The sequence below is a fragment of the Adiantum capillus-veneris genome, chromosome 13 (genome assembly GCF_014529385.1).
Source record: "Adiantum capillus-veneris isolate H3 chromosome 13, ASM1452938v2, whole genome shotgun sequence".
Taxonomy (NCBI): Eukaryota; Viridiplantae; Streptophyta; class Polypodiopsida; order Polypodiales; family Pteridaceae; genus Adiantum; species Adiantum capillus-veneris.
This window is the reverse complement of record NC_140943.1, coordinates 12,760,330-12,776,236: the sequence shown is the minus strand read 5'-3', so window position 1 is coordinate 12,776,236 and position 15,907 is coordinate 12,760,330.

Here is a 15,907-nt window from a genome sequence, read left to right as displayed (position 1 = left end):
TCATCCTTTTCTCGATGACAGCATCCACCAAAGGAAGAACATCCGTCGGGCTACCTACCCTGAGTGCCATATTTTGCACCGCCTGCACATTGCCTTTACCCCTTGGTAGCCTAGTGCTAACACTAGTCGACCACTGTCGCCTCAATGTTGGGTTCAATGCCAACAACTATCCAAAAAGTAATATTAGCTCTTTGACTTTGGAAATCACTCACCAAATCATACTCGGGATGGCCGCGCCCAAGCTGGAAATCTCTTTGTTTAATCCTGCGATGCCTTCTTTTCTTACTAGTTTCAGGCTTCTCTTTCCCCTTGTATACCTTCCCTTTGCCTTTACGAGCTCTAGTCTCCCGCTCGGTTTTTGTTTCCCTTTCAACTCTAGCTCTTTTGTTAGCCAACACTTCGACATCCTGTTTATCCACCCCAATGATGTTCACCCTAGGGACTCCACCACCATCCGTTTGAGCTTGCTGCAGTGGATTCTCGACTACCTGCTCCCTTGGGCCATTAAAATGTGCTTGGCCTCTCCCTCTGCCAAACAATGGGTAGATACCACCTCTTTCCCTCACCGGATGGGGACAATCGGGTGCATAATGCCCTTCTTCACCGCAATTATAGCACCTTCCAGGTAGAGGCCTTGCCCTGCCCCTTGCTCCTCTCGGTTGTCCCCTGTCCATTACACTCAATCGAAGCTCTTGCATCTGCTCTGATAGATCCTGAACCGTACGTATCCACTGCTGTGGAATAGCAACTGTAGCCCTATTCCCTTGATTTTCCTCTTGAGTTGACTCTCGAGGGCTTTGTGGTTGAACAGGTGCCATTGCCTCATAACCTGTTACGCCCTGCTCTATATTTTTTAAAATTTTTCTACTTTTCGACCTTGCAATTGCCACTGCCCCATTGTAGTTCTCTGGGCTTTCAAAGTCCACTTTTTCTCTCACCTTCGGATGTAAGCATGCCATAAACTTATCCAATTTGAAGTACTCACCATTGGCTAGCTGCATAGCTGCTACTAACTCTGCCCAACATACTTCAAAACGATCCAGAAACAAGTTGAATTCCTCACCTACATCCTGCTTTAGAGATTTTAGCTTCGCATCCATCTTGACTGGAGAAGCTTCTTCATGAAAATCATGCAAAAATCTTGTCCGTAGAGCCGGCCATGCCTGTCTCGGCTCAATCTCCAAAGCTTCGAACCACAGTTTGGCCTTTCCGTGCATCACCAAAGGGAAAGTTTGCATCTTGCTATCCTCATTAGGCATTCGCAAAGACAACATGTACAATTCAAAATCTGCAAGCCATTCGTCTGGATTCTCTTCACCTGTAAAAATCGGATCGTAATTTCGAGACGCCATCCTTACCTATACGAAAACCTGTATTTTCCTTCACTGACGGGAGCAATCAGCGTGCTCCTCAGTGGGGGCACCAGAAGATGGAGAGGGGAATGGGGGACGACCCCTGGCACGACCAGAAGTGCCTCTCTATAGCCCAGGGTCAACACAACACCCCAATCCACTCGAAGACACATTCAAAAACGATAATTTGCACATAATCCGCTTCACTTACACAGTTCCCAAGCGCACACGCGCTTTCCAAGACTGCAAAATGAGTGCACACTTCACTGCACCTGCTCTACCTTCCTTCGCACATACACTTACTCTCTCTCTCTCTCTCTCTCTCTCTCTCTCTCTCTCTCTCTCTCTCTCTCTCTCTCTCTCTCTCTCTCAGTGCAGCCGTTTTTTGACCTAGTAGACAGCAGTCCACTCTTTTGATCATAACTTCTTCATCCGAACTCCGATTTGGGTGATCTATAGCCTCAATCGAAGAGCACAAAGTCCTCTACGCATTGATGTAAAGACAGAAATTTTCAGAGTTATGGAAGGCGTTTCTGTAGCAGCATTTCCGAAGTGAACAGGTTCAACAAAATTGATTCTCATCTCTTGTTTTACATACAATGTCTTCCGGCACTCGCAAGGGTTCTTCTTCTTCAACAAGGTCCACAACCATTGTGGAAAATGATCCAAAATCTCCTAAGTGTGGAGATAGCAACACAACCACCCAACCAACGACATCGGAAACCATGATCATGGCGTACTTGGTATCATTGCAAGAGACCGTAAACAAACAAGGCGAAGACTTACGAGCACTTGCAATGGAGAATGGCACACTAAGGGTACTTGTGGTTGAGAATGAGAATCTCAAGAGGACACTTGAGATGCAAACAACACGTTTGATGCAACTTGAAGAGGAAGTCAAGGAATGTAAACGCTCTCTTGTGGACTTGAATGCTTTGAAGGAGCGGATGAGCAAAGTAGAGCATGACCATGTATTGAAAGAGGAGAAATTTGACACTATGAGCCGGGATGTATGCGACATGAAAAATGTATGCAGAAATAAGTCTTGGGCTGATGTATGTGGTAGCAATGTGGTTTCTAATTCCTCACTCATGCAAGCTATGGTTCAAACAAAGAATGTTGAGAATGTGGATGTGGAGGAGTTGAAGGAACGGGAGCGACGTTCCAAGAACATTGTTATTCGTGGAATTCCCGAAGAGAAGTTAGAGACACCTCCTTCTCTTGCCATTGTTATTGAAGATTTCTTCAAAACCCACTTTGGCATGTCCGGAGTTATGGTCTATGGAGCACATAGAGTGGGGAAGCAAGGAGCTCCTCGCTCGGGAGAACGGCCAATTGTATGCACCATGCCGGATGAGACCAAGCGAAAGATTATCCTTGATAATAGTTGGATCTATTTGAGGGATACAAAATGTTTTGTATGTGAAGATCGCACTATTAAGCAACAAAATATGCGTCGCAAGGCATATGAGGAAAAGAATAATAAAAACAAGGAGATCTCTCATGAAGAAAATGTGCCCAAGGAGGAGGCAAGTCTCTCAAGCAAATAGGGATGCGTGACCTATGAGACCGAGTTACAATTGAAAATATGCTTTTGGAATTGTAATGGATACCCATGGAATGCGGGGGTTGGCATTGATGAACTAACAAGCAAAGCCGATGTTGTACTTCTTGTTGAAACTTGGGAGCATGATACACAAAGGATTAACGGCTTGGAGGATTACAATGTACATTCATTGATGTGGTCAAAGAATCTCAAGCAACGAAGAGGACAAGGAGGGTTAGCATGTATGGTTAAGAAAGGATTGGAAGATTTTGTATCAATTGTGAAAGATGACAAGTACAAACGTTATGTATGGCTGAAAATTATGACACCAAAAAGAGCACCCATTTTTGTAGCCGGTTGCTACATTCCTCATCATGATTCTCCCTTTTATGCTTGCATGGATAGAGATCAACCATTTTCTGATTTGGAAGAGGACATTGCTTATTTCAAAGGTGAAGGTGATGTTATTGTATTTGGGGATATGAATGCTCGTACAAAAACATTTCAACATGATACTCAACAATTTGATATGCCATACATTTCAAGGGAGTTGGAGGAAGTTCACTTGTATGATCGTACTTCAATGGATGAGAAAGAGCCGGATCACTATGGAAAGTTACTTTTACACATGTGTAATAGCACCGGTATGCTCATTGCCAATGGTGTATCTTTGTGGAGTAGAACCAATGGATTTACATGTAGAAGACATAATGGGGATAGTGTGATTGACTATATGCTACTCTCTGAAGCCATCATGTATCGCATAAAGAGTTTTATGTTTGGTCAATGGACCCCGGAGTCCGACCATCGCACCTTATGTATTGACCTTTCATGTGGAGAAGCAACTAAGCATGATAATCTCAGCCAAAGGAAAGAGAAGTTATCACTATGTATGGATTTCAAACGGGCACCAATGTACATTGAAATGGTTGAGCAAAAATTATGGATGACAAAGCTTCAATGTGATGCACCATTGGAAAGTAAATGGGAAGCTTTCAAGAAAGCTATTTGTTCTTGTGCGGAAGAATGCTTTGCCATAAAGCATCTCCATGGTATCAACAAAGATAGATCACGCAAAAGGTGGTTTGATAAAGAATGTCAAGATGCTCGAAAGTCCTTGATAAAGCTTGATGAAACTATGGACAAAGACAACTATCAAAGTCATTTGCATACATACAAGGCATTGATTCAAAAGAATAGAAGAAGATGGGAAGTAAAGCAACAAGAATTTCAAGTCCAAGAAAAGGCACATGCATGTGGAAGATTTTGGAGAAACTTGAGAGGCAAGCGGGTTGAGAATTTTGGTAACTTGAGTCTAGTGGATATGTACACACATTGTAGGCAACTATATGAGCAAGAAAATACTGAAAAAATGCCATTTTATGGTTCACTCCCATGTATGCCGTCTTTTTTTACTATTGAGGATGTATGCGGTGGGCTTGAAAAGTTGGCCACTCGCAAAGCGGGAGATCTTCAAGGTATCAAGCCGGAGATGATCAAATGGACGGGAGATTTTACCCATGAGTGGATGTGTGATATGTTCAACCTTGCACTTCAACATGGTATGCCTTATGATTGGAGTACTAATTGGGTTAAGCCTTTGCATAAAGGAGGGGATGTAAAGAATGTAAGCAACTACCGGACTATAATGATTGGGTCTCTTATGGCAAAGTTGTTTGGGTGCATAATGGAGATGAAATTGAGTGATTGGGCTGAAGAGAATGACAAGCGTGCAAAGGGACAAGCGGGTTTTCGTCGATGCCATAGCACCATTGATCATCTTGTCACTCTTCGTGTTCTCATGGAGGAAAGTCGGTTGAAAGGCAAGCGATTGTATTGTTGTTTTGTGGACTTTAAGAAAGCCTTTGATATGATTCCACGTAACAATTTGTGGAGAAGGATGGAAGAACTCCAAGTGCCAAGTGAGTTTATGCTTGCGGTTTCTCGAATCTATGAGAAGGTGATTTGTCAATTGCGCATGGGAAGAGAAATTTCAGAAATTTTTGTAAGCACTATTGGGGTTAAACAAGGATGTCCATTGTCACCAACTCTCTTTGGTCTATGCATCGATCAATTGGAACAAATGGTACTTGACTTTATGCAAGAAGAAGGCATTGAAGAGGTCACTATTTGCAATGCGGTAATCATGCTTTTGTTGTATGCGGATGATGTAGTGCTTCTAGCACACACTTTAGAAGATGCACAAAAGCTTATGGTTGTCCTTGAGAACTTTTGCTTGCATAGTGGGCTGATTGTAAATGAATCCAAAACAAAGGTTATGCTTGTGAAAACCAACCATAAGGAGAAGCGATGCATTGTGTACAACAAGGAGACACTTGAAGTTGTTGAGAGCTTTAAGTACCTTGGCCTTGAGGTTCCATCCAATCACAAGTGGCATGAATGTGCTATGCGTCGTTTGGAAGCGGGAAAGAGAGCATATTATGCATTTGAGAACATGTGTAATGCGGGAAACATCAAGTGTTGGGTTCTCAAGAAGTATCTTTTTGATGCATTGGTGACACCGGTTCTTCTTTATGGAGTTGAAGTGTGGGGCGGGAGCATCTCAAAGTCTACTTGGAAAGAGTTTGAGAATGTCCAAAAGCGTTTTCTTACAAACTTTCTCCAAGTTAAGACACAAACACCATATATGCTCCTACTTCTTGAGTCGGGATCTCTTCCAATTGAGGTTATGGGCATGGAAAGGGTTGTGGAGTACATGATAAAGATGCGTCAAAACCCCTCACATCGACTTCCTACAATTGCATGGGAAGCAAGCAAAAAAGTTCAAAAGACGCATAAAAGCAAGATCTTGAGCACGGGATGGATGCAAGACATAAAGAAGTGGTTTGGGAGATGGGATGCATTACACTTGCTACATGATGCTTCAATTGACTCTCAAGTGAATGAAGCTTTTCTACAACGCCAATGTATTACGGCTTGGGAGAAATCCGGTGGGTCACGCTTCATACATTACACCACCTATATTGCCCCCAACTACAAAACCATGTTCTTCGCTGAGAGAGGAAACCGTACTCACACTTACATGCTTGAGCCTATTCCCTTGTCCGTGATACGCACTATCGCAGCAATTCGGCTTAGCTCCCATTTCCTTCGATGCGAGATAGGGCGTTGGGGCAATGGAGAAGAGTCAAGTCGATTGTGCACATTATGCTCACTGCAAGTTCGAGAGTCTGAGTACCACACACTACTAGAGTGCTCAGCTTTTGATCACATCCGAACTTGCTTCTCTCACATTTTCAGCCATAACTTAGACCTACACACTTTCCTCTCCCAGCCAAAGTGTGGGCTCTCCATTGCGACTCTCATCACTACAATTTTGGAGCATCGAGAGTCACTCATCAGCCATACACATACTACATCACATGTAACTTTGGTCCCATAGGTCATATTTGACCTCCGAGGACGATAATAAAATCTATCTATCTATCTATCTCTCTCTCTCTCTCTCTCTCTCTCTCTCTCTCTCTCTCTCTCTCTCTCTCTCTCTCTCTCTCTCTCTCTCTCTCTCTCTTTTTGCAAAGCACCAACGATCCGGGCGTACACACGCTTCAATGGCACCGCGGCTGGCAACAGATGAGACGACAAAGAGAAAAGGGGAAGGGGGGGTGCAACACGGTATAATTGGCCAAGAGGGTTGTTCATTAATAGCTTCAAAACTCCATTACAATGCTCCTCTGAGCTTCTCACTCTCTCTCCCTTGCTCTCTTACACGTACAGTGCAAAAACAAAAAAACAAGAGCCCCCTCGTTACAAAAATTTTTGCCCCTTTATTGGGCTTGTTTTTGAGTTTTTAGGCATTTTTCATGGTAGGCCGACATGTGGCACTCCCCTTGGGAGGCTCAGCTTGACTTTGACTAGCTTGGTGCTCGTCCCGAGGCTTCACACTTTACTCTACACACAAGCACCCTCTAGGGAGCAATGACGGCGCCGTCGTTGCTCCTAGGGATTTACATTGCCCTCAAAAAAGGTTGTGGGTGGATTTGGTCCGCGGGAACTGGCCCCTCATGGGCGGGGTTCCACGTCATCACTTGCCATAAGTTTCGCACATGCGAGCGCGCCACCGAGCAATGCTGGCCGCTGCCCAAAACCGTCGCGCCGCGCCCCACTAGGCCACGCACGCCACCAGCTCACAGCGCTCAGCGCTCTGCCATGCCCAACGAGCTCCAAGAGCTCACACTTCCTTCGATGCTTTCAAAAGGGGCCACGGCGCCGTATAAATACACAGCGCCACCCTGTTCTGGCTCCGCATATGGGGTATTGCCCCTGCAAGGTGGCGGTCCCCAGCCTTCCAAGGCTTTTTTTAAAAAAACTTCTTTTGTGAGAGACTCCCTCTTGGGTGCCAAATTGGTTCCACTCCCATTCTTTGTTGACAAGTCCCACTCTAGAGCTATAAAGCCGTGTTCCGAGACCGTGTCCCCGGCTCCGTCCTACACAATTTCCACCGGCTTTTGACTTCTTTGAGCCCGCCGTCCGAGGCCGCCAAAAACCAGGAAAAGTACTTGCATCATCCTCCCTAGCACCTGCTGCCAATTTCAACTTGCTATAACTTGCTGACCAAGTACCCGATTGACGTGCCGTTAATTTGTGCTAACTCCACATGGTGCACACTTCCACCGAGAATCTTGGCAAGGCCAAAAAACTGCCACGTGGCATGTCTCCCAATGCGGCCCAGTGGGCTCAGATCCGGCCCCCGAAAAATCTTCAAGTGACCTTAACTTGCCATCTAGAGCTCCGATTCGCAATCCGAGAAGACATGCATGCTCCACAACTCGAGCACTACACACATATGCACTGACATCAACCCGGACCACCTATCCCCAGCTGCCCTGTCCGTCGGGGATCTGCTACATACCCTTTCTTTAAATTGCAATATCTAGAGCACGGAGGCTCCGTTTGACGAGCCGTCTGGACCGACTTCTAGAGCACACTGAGCACTACCTTTCAGGACACTATTTTGGCATTTCAGACATCTCAACCTGTCATCCCATCTGGACCACTCAGCTGCACCTTTGGCCTAAAAAGCCGCTTTAAGCATACATTTCCGCTATCCTCTCGCTGCTATGGCTTTAGACACCTGCCCCAGCACCACTACGTGCAACCGTATGCATCCATACCCTTGCATGAGCCCATATCTGGCATCGACATGTTTTGGGTGCACCAATGTTGCATCTTTTTTCGAACTTGAAACCACTTTGCAAAGCTCCCAAATGCATGTATTTACATCTTTGTGAACATATGACCATGCATATAAATGCTACTTTGTACATGCCAAAAGTGATTTATCATCATTGCCCAACCCCTTGTTGAGCATTTATGCTCAACACTTGCATCAACCTGTGACAAAAAAAACCTATAGAAATGATTGCAATCTTCCTCCAGGATCATAGGGAAACTTACACATCCGTATAGAACCAACTACATGCTCAAGCAGGCGACCCCTATCAAAGAAAAAAACGTCCTTTTTCTTGCCAAAATGCCATTGTCCACCTGGATCCCAAGCACGATATAAATCACCTCGAAGGTTGCTACACGCCATCTCACACCAGAAGCTATCACAATCATTCAGAACCATAGATACCTAAAAATGCATCTCATAATTAGATCCCATTCGATTGACAACCATAAATTGCACATCATCTTCCTGACGCATCAGCTGCTCTTCATTTCTTATGGCTAAGAGATCATCACTCCAAGCATTAACAAATCCACTCCAAAATTGAAAACTCTCTCCAAAAATGCTATCACTAGCAGATTCTTCTTCTTCCACATAAGACATTTTCCACTTGAAAAGCTGGAAACATGCATACAAAGCCACATAGCACCTTATAATCAAGTCTTCATCATGCCAACTAGCCCCAAGACTCGCTAACTGCGAATTAGGATCTTCACAGATAAAGGGATATGTCCTAAACATACATTGAAGTTTGTGAAATGCATCCATCAAATCATCATGCAAGCAAAAGGTCACTTTAACCTCCTTGTCTACCCCATCCTCAAGAAGTTTATACTTAACAATCGTAGGTCGCATATTCTCACGGACATCCCTTGGAGATGGCACTAGCATCAAATCCTTGCACACATAGAACTCATCCATATAACCTTCATGACCCAATGTCTTTGCATCACAACCACTATAGGGTTTCCCAACCCCTAGCTTTGGTAAAGCACATGGACCCAAGGTCACATCAACCATCATAGCATCATTATCTCCTACGTCATCTTTGCTTGATGTGGAAACTCCCTGACCATAGCCCATCATCTCATCATCAATGCAAGCATCTATGCCATGTTTCTGCAAAGCTGCTTCCCAAAAGATACGTTGCTCTTTGTGCAAGGCTACCATATCCTTCAATGGATCTAGTGACTCTATGTCATCATCACATACATCATCGCACCAACTCTCACAAACATCAGATGTGTCACCATCATAGGTTGCCTCATCCTTGTCAATTTTAGTTTCATCATCTTCACTTTCCGTGCTAGTGCTCAAACTTTCACATTTGTCTACTGCGTCCTTGCCATTTTGCACCATTGGCATGTGTATGCTCTCCAAAATTGCTTCACATATTTCATTTGCATCGACTTTGCGCATATGGGAATCCACACTTATATCCAAGCTATTATCCTTGCTAGCAAGAGCACTTGCAACAACTGTGACTTTATGCACATAAAGGTCATCTACACTATCCATACCACGTATTGAAAAAGGGAGCTTCATGCCTGTGGCAACGCATAGCTTTATTTCTTTTTGCAGTGCTATCTTCAATGCTTCATGCATGGAATTCGGCTCTTTCTCTTGCACTTTCACTTTAAGGATTGGTCGTAACAAACTCATGAATACCTATATTCTTTGGCTGTTTGTAAATGAGGAATAAAATTCCTCTTTAGACATGGCTTCCACATGCAATAGAGCATCTTTCCACACTCTCCAAGCATCATCAAATCTTGACCAAAAATCTGCAACAGACTCGTGCTCTTGCATAAACAAACTAGTGACCTGTTTCCATGCATCTTGGTGAGGAATCACCTTTTTAAACCGCTTCAAAAAGCATATCTTAAAGCTGTCCCAATTCACTTTGTCATCCTGTGACAATCTCTCAAACCATTCTCTTGCATTACCTCTGACCACCAGATTGATATCTACAAGCTTTTGAGCCTCACTTGGAACTACACGGCATAAACATGTCAAGCCGAACTCATATGATGCAAGCCAATCGTCTGCATCCTCAAAACCTGTGAAAATTGATGGTTGGAATGGCACCACCATCATGAAACTGCCTTCAACATACAAAATTTGTGTACATCACTGCTCAAAATTCAAATTCTGGGTGCACAACCGGCAATTTTCCGCTCCCCAGCGGGATCGCCAAAGGATGATGGAGAAAAAGACGTCGTGCGCACACTCACACACCCAGACAACTCAACACCACACAAGGAATTTACTTGAATTCCAACCCACACACACCACCACTCAAAATCTCCCTGAAAAATCTACCCACAAGCTCAATTCAAACTCCAAACGCCTCGACCTACAAGCCCTTGCCTACCCGCAGACACGACAAGGTGAGTCGAGGTGATCAACACTTGAAATCACACTTGAAGGTGACCAAAATATACAAGAAAAACCATAAAAAACCCAAAAACTCCAGCCACAAATGACCACTCTCAAAACATTGCAAAAGCTTCACCAAACTCCACTCTGTTGGACTCTTTGGAGTAGCGCCAACCCTAATGGCACCGATACAGGGTCCCATAGTCTTGCAGAAAGCCGCACCTTCTTCTCTCAATTCCTTGCACACACACATCCATGGAAACCTCAGAACTTCCATAGACTCTCCCAAGTGCAAAATTGAAGAGAGAAAGCTCTCATTCACTCCTCCACACACTCGAAAACAGGACGCGAACGCGACGGGACTGCACTAGACGACATGTAGGAACCCTGCTTCCTCCCACACACAAAGAGGTGAAAGTGCTGATATCGTACATCAAAATTTCTCCCTCAGCCTCAACACTCACGGCACCGTGAGTGATGTGTCAATTTGAAGCCATTTCACACCTTTTTTTACCATTTTTTGGCCCAATTCTGACCCCTGGCAGGCATTTTTTGCAGGAAAAACCCCGAACGGACTCCAAAATTCACCATATTTTGTACGCTTGATCCTCGATACCCAAATCACTTTTCCACATCCCCAAATTCTATTTTTGACCACTTCTAGGGCGGTGCACGCATCGCCACAGATCAGGCACTGTAAATAGACAGTTACTGCATGTCCCAAACTTCTCGAGCGGGATGAGAGTACCCATACTTGTCACTTGAATTATTTACATTCTAAAAAGCTTAAACACATTCTATAGAACCAAAATAAGCCACCTAAAACCATATACAAGGCCCCGATACCCTATACGAGCATGTACATGTGTCAGACTGCTAGCGCGAGAACCTAACTATTCACAATGTGTACACGTTGCATCTTTTTTCGAACTTGAAACCACTTTGCAAAGCTCCAAACTGCATGTATTTACATCTTTTTGAACATGACCATGCATATAAATGCTACTTTGTACATGCCAAAAGTGATTTATCAACGTGTTTTTTATGGTATTCTGAATTTGGCATATGCATAATGCTAGTGTTATAAGTTATTGTGAATGTGGTTGTGTCGTGTTTCCAGCTCCTCTTCTAGTATTCTATGATTATTTATGGGACTAAAGGATATTTCCATGCCATGAATTATTTCCTTTTTGTATGGATGAGTCCAGTAGGTAGTACCAGAGTTTGCATTAGATGGAATCTAAAGAGATCTCTTGACCACGAAAAAGGAAAAGGAAGTTTGAGGGTATTTTAAGAATTTCAACAAATTACAAGGGTATTTTGGTAGATTGGGATCACTAGGCATGTCACTTTGGGAGATCAGGGACGTGGTCATGGATCAATGCGAGAACTAGGGGGTGGGCCACGTGGTGGCAACAAAAATGGTGGGATAGGCTTGAGTGAAAAAGAAGATGATTTTGAAGGGGAAAACATCCCTTGTGTGACACAGAGAGAGAGAGAGAGAGAGAGAGAGAGAGAGAGAGAGAGATATTTTCTTCTCTAGAATGCCATCTCAAGCTGCTCCTTGCACTGCTGTTAGTGCTCTATTGCCCTAGGAGATTTGCAAGGCATGTGGTATCATGTCGTTGCACAAAAAAGAGTTGTGAAGAAAAGACTGTGCATCAACTTTCAAGATCGAATGAGGTGGGATGGATGCAATGGGCAAAGGGAAAGGCGAGAAGAGTGCATGGGAGACTATACCATAGAATAGGTAGGGGAGGTAGGAACAAGGACTACCTTGCTTTTTTGTCACCGTCGTCCGGTGCTAAGTAGGTAGGCAGCACATGTAAGGAAGGCAGGAGCCAAGCCATACTCCTCGGCTCTCTACATGTCGCAATCAGATAAGGGGTTCTCTGCCTTGTTGTGCAGTGAAATGAGCTAGCCAGAGTGTGTAATGGAAATGGCCTATGAACAATAGAGGGTGAACTTAATTGATGGTAGAAACATAATCATAGTACTTAATTAACTTAGCATGAACAATACTTTTGCAAGAGAGAGAGTTTAGAGAACATGACAATAGTTGAGGACCGGATTTATGTGGAGCCGGTCCCCCTCCAATAGGCATTTGTATTATATTTTCTCCCATCAAGAGAGACTTGGTACAATACAATCTTTGTGTTCCTTGTGATGTAGGTGATGCAATGAAGATGGAAAGCTTCATGCATCATGAGCATAACATAAAATTTGCAAAAAACATTAACTATCCCAAGCCTCAGTCCCAAGCCTCAAAGACCTTCAAAGGTGGAGAGAGCTAGCGGGGAATGAGGGTAGGGAAGAGGAAGAAGAAACATTCCATAGGAGAAAGAAATATTTCCTCACTTATTATCACTCTTCTTGCTAGCATACATAATAGCATAGTAATGAAGATGGAGAAGATGACAAGCTTAAGCATTGAAGCATGGCTCTTAGTTGGATTTGCATTCCATAGCCAAGAGTGTTGGTGTAGGCTCTCAACTTCTCTACTAGCTTGGAGAAGGAGATGGAGATCTTGCACTTTGCACTTCACACCATGAGAGTGTGTGTGGGAGAGTATACCCCCCAAGCAACCACCCTTCTTGCTTTGGTGGATCCCCCTTTGTAGCACACGCTTGAAGCTCATTGGACCCCTCTAGGCCTAGCCAATCACATGCAAGAGGCATATCAAGCAAGCATGCTAGCCTTCGGACAAGTTTCCCCATTTCCCCTTTGAGAGAGAAGACTTGATAAATTCAAAAACAATTAATTAAATTAACTAATTTATCATTGGACCCTTTGGGAGGCCAACCAATAGGCTTTAGGCACACCATGAGGGCAACATGGGTAGGGACTTGAGATTTGTCCTTGCTGCTTCAAAGGGGAAAGGGGGACACTTGTCGCAAGGCTAGCATGCTTGCTTGATATGTCTCTTTCATGTGATTGGCTACGCGTGGAGGGGTCCAATGAGCTTCAAGCATGTGCTACAAGGGGGGGGGGGGGGGGGTTGACCAAATCAAGAAGGGCAGTTGCTTGGGGGGTATACTATCCCACACACACTCTCATGGTGTTAAGTGCAAAGTGCAAGAGCTCCATCTCCTTCTGCAAGGTATTAGAGAAGCTGAGAGCCTACACCAACACACTTGGCTATGGAATGCAAATCCAACCAAGAGCCATGCTTCAATGCTTAAGCTTTTCATATTCTCCATCTCCTTACTATGCTAATATGTATGCTAGCAAGAAGAGTGATGGTAAGTGAGGAACTATTTCTTTCTCCTATGGAATGTTCTTCTTCCTGTTCCTTACCCTCATTCCCCTAGCTCTCTCCACCTTTGAAGGTGTTTGAGTCCTTGGGACTGAGGCTTGGGATACTTAATGTTTTTTGCAAAGTTTATGTTATGCTCGTGATGCATGAAGCTTTTCATCTTCAATACATCACCTAGGTCACAAGTAACACAAAGATTGTATTGTCTCAAGTCTCTCTTGATGGGAGAAACTATAATACAAATTCCTATTGGAGGGGGACAAGTTCCATATACATCCTGTGCTCAATTGTTGTCATGTTCTGTTTCTCTAAAATCTCTCTCTTGCAAAAGTATTGTTCATGCCAAGTTAATTAAGTACTATGATTATGTTGCTACCGTCAATTAAGTTCACCATCTATGCTCTCAAAGTAGTCTCACAAAACTATATTCTCTAATTTTCCTAATTGTGCTACTCTCAAAGTTCATATGCCATTTTCATTACATTGCTATCAGAGCATTTGGTTTCTCTTTTCTTGCTTAGGAAGAGAGGTCTTTAAGTAGCCTATTAATGGTTGATTTTGTTAATTATATTAGGGTAAGTGGGACTGGGATCTATTATTGGTTTTGTTGAGCCCACTATGTGGGATATGGTGCACACCTCGGGAGCTTTGGTCTTAATAATAGAGTCTTTTTAGACTTTCCTAGAGCTTTACCCATAAGAAGTCTGAAAGGCGCTAGCCCTTGGTAATTTTGCAATATTAGACCCACTCCACTACTCTCTATAATTAACCAATTCGAGTCGTGAGTGTAGATACTTAAGTGCTAATTTTCAGAGGCTAAGAGGAGTAGCAACTAAGGTTTTGAATTGCCAAAGAATACACTAAGTAAACACAGAAGTTTAATTAACATGGCTGATGATGACGACGTCTCTCAAACACCAAGTAGAATTTATCACTCTACTTGGGAGAATGAAATGGACTTAAGAGCAGACGTGCTTGCGGCAACTATGTCTCCCAAGCACCAAATGGATTAATCATCCATCTTGGAAAGATGTCGTAGACTAAAAAGGGATCCTCTACCCGCTAAGAAACATTGACTAATGACTAAGGATTTATCTCCTCCACCTCATAGTCGAGAACGAATATGATTTCAAGAGAGAGGTAATGTCATAACATCTAATATCTAACCAACCCAAATGATTTTCTCATATTAAACTGACCATTTAATGTGGGAGAATAAATGGGAACAAGGGTTAGAATATAGACATGTGCCTGGGGCCAATGGTAAAGGGGTCCAAATGAGAGATGGTATGTCAAAGAGCAAGGCTAGCCAATGGAGCTTAAAGACCCCAGGGTTAGCTTCATGGAAGACCTCCAAAGGTTAGTGTTAAAAGTCTTTTGACCTTAGGTAAGCTAGGGCTGAGCTTGAGGTGGGAACCCAGCCCAAGCTTGAGGTCCTTGTCGTGCTTGCTAACTAAGGTGTTTGTCGTGCTTGCTGACTAAGATTCTTGAGGTGCTTGCCATGCCTGGCAACTAGGGAGCTTGAGGTAATTGTGGGAACACTACCCAAGCTTGAGGTGCTTTGTCATGCGTGCTGACTAAGGTGCTTGAGGGTAAGGTTTTAAAAAGGTAAATCTAATCCCTACTCAAGAGGGGGCGAGCCCTAAAGCTAGGGGGATGAGAGAGAACACACACACACACACACACACACACACACAAACAAACACAAGGAAATCCCAAGCCTCAAGAGGCAGCAAAAACAAATGTCAAGCCCCTAACCATGTTGCCCTCATCGTGTGCCTAAAGCCTATTGGTTGGCCTCCCAAAGGGTCCAATGATAAATTAGTTATATAATTAATTGTTTTTGCATTTATGAAGTCCTCTCTCTCAAAGGGGAAAGGGGGACACTTTTCCCAAGGCTAGCATGCTTGCTTGATATGCCTCTTGCATGTGATTGGCTAGGCCTAGAGGGGTACAATGAGCTTCAAGCGTGTGCTACAAAGGGGGATCGAGCAAAGCAAGAGGATGGTTGCTTGGGGGGTATACTCTCCCACACACACTCTCATGGTGTCAAGTGCAAAGTGCAAAGTGCAAGAGCTCCATCTCCTTCTCCAAGCTAGTAGAGAAGTTGAGAGCCTACACCAACACTCTTGGCTATGCATTGCAAATCCAACCAAGAGCCATACTTCAATGCTTAAGCT